Source organism: Ictalurus furcatus, chromosome 8 (genome assembly GCF_023375685.1).
Source record: "Ictalurus furcatus strain D&B chromosome 8, Billie_1.0, whole genome shotgun sequence".
Lineage (NCBI taxonomy): Eukaryota > Metazoa > Chordata > Actinopteri > Siluriformes > Ictaluridae > Ictalurus > Ictalurus furcatus.
The window spans coordinates 14,486,029-14,492,046 of NC_071262.1; positions in this window are offsets into that span (position 1 = coordinate 14,486,029).

Here is a 6,018-nt window from a genome sequence, read left to right on the forward strand (position 1 = left end):
TATTTCTCATATACTGTGTATTTTTGTAGATTTGGAGAAAGCCTATCAATATGGTCTCTGTATGAACACAATGAGAGCTGCGTCTGTTTTCTTGTGGGTGCTAGAAGTAATTAGTTTTTTTTTAATTAGTTTTTTTTTAATTTCTTTAATTTTTAGATGATGTTATTCTGTTGGCACCATCTGAAGAGGACCTCCAATATGCACTTGAATGCACCAGGTCTTCTCACTTGACATCAATGCCACTAATGCCCTTGTGGCTGAATAAGCACAAATCCAGAACCGACTTTCCAAAATCTAATAGAAAGCCTTCCCAGAAGAATGAGGGCTGTTATAACTTTGTGTTAATGGTTTTGGAATGGGCAAACATGGATGTGATGGCCAGATGTCCACATACTTTTGACCATATAGTGTATCAAATAGACAAGCCAGAGAAAGAATGTCAGTATTTGACATCTTTAATAGTCTCTCTGCCAGTTATTTCAACTTTTTATTTTTATTCTGTACCTCATCGGTTTATAAATAACATTCTCTAAGATATCAATTACATTCCTATATTTGAGGAACAGGTTATATACCTTTATTCAAGGGGGCACAAGCACAAACAATGAAAAAGCACCCTTTCACACAGTGAAACAATCCTAAACTATTTTTGCAGGGTAGATTTTTCTTGAACTTTTGAACCCTTTGTTTTACACATTTACATATTGTCTGCTATGTAACCACAAACTAGTTTGATTTTACAATTAAGGAATATCACACAAGCGAGAGTGCTGGTGTACTGAATATCAAAAAATGCCTGTGATTTGATTTTATATGATTTACAGTATATTTTGCTTTTATACCACAGCTCTATAAACAAATTAATATCACGTAACTAACATGTTAGGCACAACATGGCCAAATATTTTTGTTTAGTTTTGCTTCATCAACAAAAATAATTCCAAAACATGCCACAGCTAGATAGAGGGTTGCGTGTTGCCATGCAACGCATAGACTGACTGACAGCCCATAGTAAGTGTAGTAATGGTTTCAATGTAACAAACCATTGTTACAATTAGAATGTTATATAGTGAACACAGACTAGGGGTGAAAAAAGTGAAATGTACCAATGCTGTTATGCTAAATATCAACACTTTTGGAATGCTGCTTGTCCAATCAAATTAGGTGAGCATAATTAACTGTTGTATAATGCATTTAAAACTGGCCTGACAGGAACATTATATTACATATACTGATAATCCAATGTCCTTAAAATGAAATAAATTGAGGGAATGTGGTAAACTAATGTGGAATGTGGCTGTTTCCGGCTGACATGTTTAAATGAGTTAATTTGTTATCTTTATTTTGGATAGAGCCTCCATGTAAACATTCAAATTTTAGTGGTAATTAATGATTCAATATCTACATTTATTGTTGTGATTCAGATTTACACAGCTATTTGTTCACATTATGTTTATATGATGGTAGTGATTTGTCTGAAGGCTAATTAATTCAATTTAGAGAAAAACAGGACGATTTCCCTTTTCCTTATAAGTTAAATTATAAGTTATAAATTATAAGATACGTTATATCATGCAACTATAGGGCAAAATTCCTCTAAAGGAAAATAGTATTAAATTTGTTCATTGACTAACAAGCATTAGTGTTATTAGATACTAATTACTAATTGCTGACATTGCCAGCTAGGTAGCTAAGGATAGGTAACAAATCTAAGGAAAACAACACATAAAATGCCTCAGTATGCTGCCAAGACATCCTACTGTATCTTGTCGTAAGTCTCTGGAACTGTACTGGAGGGATGAACACCATTCTTCCAAAAGATATTGTCTCAACTGGTGATTTGATGGTGCTGGTGGACAGAGGTGTTTAATTGGGATGACATTTGGTGACTGTGGTGGTTATAGCATACCATATAGAGGATAGAATAACCTAAAGGAAGCACTACAAAGTATGCAGTTCTTTCAACTATGGAATCATTCCCATTTAATCTAATGCAACATTAAATAGAATTTGTTGTATTTCACTGAATTTCACACAAATTATGCAGTAGAAAAGGCTTACCCTGCTGCTTACTTTGACCTTAATATTCAGAACTTTCCCTTGAAGTTGAATTGCGTGAGTTAACGTTACGTATGGCATTATGTATTTCACGTATTTTATGTAAATATGGCATTATATGTTTCAGGCAGTAAGCTGCCAATTAACAACACAATTCTGAGAGGGGTGTGTTTAAAATGAATACATTATAGTATGTGCCATTAGATGTGTTTTTGGTGAAGCGCAGTGCCATAAATCGTGAACATTTGCAATTCAATTCAATTCAATTTTATTTGTATAGAGCTTTTAACAATGGACTCTGTCACAAAGTAGCTTTTTAAGTATATGTAAATTTAGGATATACATTTAAAATTTATAAGTTTATCCCTAATGAGCAAGCCAGAGGCTTGGAAAAACTCCCTGAGACAATATGAGGAAGAAACCTTGAGAGGAACCAGACTCAATAGGAAACCCATCTTCATCTGGGTGACAACAAATAGTGCAATTATTGCAAAACGTTCTTATAATTGTTGTAAGAAATATTGCAGGACATTTGAAGTCAGGAAACATTTTGACTATACACTTATGACTGTGCTAAGAGGGAGACAGTTACACAAGCACCAAAAATAAAATAAATCACTGCGATTTCTTATCACAAAAAAAGTTTGGCTTATGCTCAACCCAGTTAGCAATATAGCAGATAATATCATGTGTACTGGAATGAAAATCGAGCCCTTTAGTGTCATGCTTTACCCAACAACACAAACTGTGATAATTGCAAGAAAACTATTTAGATATACATAAGACCTTTTGTAAATAATTTCTGCGTAGAGAAATATTTTGTATTTAAAATATTTAAAAATACTAAAAAAAAAACAAACAAAAAAACTTTTTGTTTGTCTTATAATACAATAAAATGGACACTGTTCCAGTGCATCTGAACAGTTTGTTGATTTTTGTCTCGAATGCATTCTAATGCAGAATGAAAAGACAAAATATCAGACAGGTCATCCATTAGAAAAACTGATTTCTCCAGTGAAACTTAATCTGTGTGCATTGGTCCAGAATACTCTGCCATGTTAGGATAAGGGTGCAGGGGTGCCACCTTCAAACCACCCCTTTGTGTGTTTGGCGAAGGAAAGGATTAGGTGCTGGTGTTTAAAGAGGCTGGGGAACCAACCCCCTTTTTTAGAATACATCAATGGCCACCATACAACTCGATCTTGCTTTTTTTCTGCTTTAGGAATCCCTGGGCTTCACCCATCAGGTTGCTCTAGTCACCTGAAGTCTATGCCACCCAGCAGGATATGCTTTCATCTTTTGTCGTGAAGCAGGGAAGGGGCGGTGTTTTTTTGCCATGCAGCTGGTTTTGCATCTCGCTCCCAAACCTCCTCTAAACCCCATGTAGCTGTACCAACCCCCAAATTCAGGCAGCACACAACTCGCTGTTTAGGGTCAACCAGAATCCTAAAACCACCAAGATGATAAAACATAAAACTGAAAAGGTTTCTTGACATGCAAGTTATCATTCAAATACATCTTCCTATCTATTTTCAGACATATCATATCATATCAGATCAGTTCTCAGAGAAGAATGCAGTTATGTTCATGCTACTCAAGGCAAAGTTAGTGAAATCCAAAACCACACTCTGTTAAAAGGTACTCATGCCGCTCTTTCTGAGGGCATGCAGCATCAGGGTGCAGAGTGCTGGACGCTTTTTACTGGATAAGTGGAGTGCCTTTGTGCTTTTGAACTGGCGATAGCCCGTCGGGCTTTTAATCACTGCCTCTCCGAGGTAACCAGTGTTCTGAGAGCGGGGATAAAAAAGCCGCTGCCTATTCAAGAAGCTGTTGATCTAGACCTCATTGTGCTCACCACTATGGCTTGGGCAAGCAAGGTAAACAAATGGCAAACAAAAGGCGGTGCTTCACAGCAAAGCGGGCTCTGTGGGGGGTTCACATCCTGAGAGCAGGCCAGGCGCCCGGAACCCCATGACAATTGTGCCAGTGTCTCACCTATGTGGAGTGTGCAGTCACCTGCCAGACTGCCACTAACTCAGAGGGAATCCAGCAGCTTTGGCACAATTATTGCCTTGTTCATGTAATAATGACTGCCAGTAGAACACAGCTGTGAAACAAATACTTAGATTTTCAGTGATCTCATGACATGAAAATTTGTTTGCATATCTTTGCATCAGTAATATGATTTTTGTTTTACTGATATACATATCTAATTATCCATCATGTGAGGAGAAAATTGAAGACTTTAAGTCTACAAAAACAAAAAGCCCGAACATAATTACAGACATTTTTTGGCTTGCTTGACATGCAAAATGATTTGATGGTAATAGGATACCTAAAGTTGTCTAAAGTTTTCAAGGAATACAGGCAGCAGTACTTCATCTTTTCAGAGACATTGTCTTATGAAAGGAATAATAATGCATGCAAAGAGTACGATGACTACATTGATACAGTAGGAATTTAAGTAGATGTTTTTTTTAGCAATGTTAATGAAGCAGTATGAATTTAAACAGTGCCATCTGGTGTGCCAGACTAAACTGTTTAGTGAATGTTAGTGTAGGCACCAAAAGAATGCATCAGAATAATTATTTGAATACTACACACCAGTCTAGAGTTCCAAATTATAGCACGCCAAAACATTCTCTGCTTGCTCCCCTAGGAAATGCATTTTGTCACAAGTATAGCCGCAAGGATTGGGGTATGAGACAAAACATTTGTATTGTGCTGCGAATGCCATCTTTTATACCCATGAAAGCCCTCCCCAGATGGCAGCAAAGAATTTAGATTAAAAAGGCATTCACCTTTTTACAAAGCAATATAATTGAGAACAAACTGTCACTGAATTGGAGAGGAGCATGACGGTGGTCCATAGCGGGCTGTGCTCCAGTTCCTGTGGGTGCTGCATTGAGGGATGGGTAACTAGGCGTGCTCCAGGCTCCTGATGCTGAGACTCTCCGTGCACTTCAGGGCGGCTGACTGACATGAGAGGCTGCCACAGATAACATGCGAAACAGACATCCACAATGGCCTTTCACTGCCTTTAGCACACACAGTTCACAGTCAATGGACTGTTACGGTTGACACAGACAGGGAGCAAATGTGATAATCTTTTTTCACAGCTCAGTTTTCCTACAGTGTGATTTATTATCACACACAAAAAAAGTCAGGCTAGACTTGACATTGTGATTAAATACACAAGTGTTTCATTTCAAACCTCCTCTTCTTACACCAAATCTTCCTTAATTTTCCTCCATGAGCATAATGTGTAGCTAAAATATTACATTAGAGTTATACTTTAATTATATTAAATTTTACTTATACAAGAACACGTTTTGAAATTGTTAGTAATCACTAAAATCATTTATCAAATATTATCATTAGTTCTGACAAAAAAGGAGAAGAATGGAACTTGTGGATAAGTACACACATGAATTAACTTGAATGCTCATTGAGTCTTCCACAATATAGGCTGGAGCGGGTGTCAGTAGCCTTACTCGTCTCACTGCCTTATTTTGGCCTGGAGACAAAGGCTTAAAAATAGAAAGAACTGGGATTGAGAGAACAAAAGTTACCCCTACAAATTATGAAAATGAGCCAAAAAAAGTTCTATTGCCTTCCAATGCACCATCAATCATTCCCCAGGCCTCAGTCTCCAGCCTAAAGCAATCTAAAGGTATTTAAAAGCTTGAGACATCAATCCAAATGCCCATTCTGTTCATGTGTCACTTTAAGAGTAATTGTTGTATCCATCATTTTTACTACGTCTGTGTAAGAGTTTTATGAAATCAGATACTCAGTTTTACTATATCTAAAAGAAATATAGATTTGATTCAATCTTTGCTTTCTCAAAGTTTGATCAAAAAGTACAAATACAAGCAAATTATGTATGGCAGATTTAGGAGGGTTTGCTAGTTTAATATGTTCTTAGAAGACTCTGACGAAAGGGAGGCAGCCATAGGC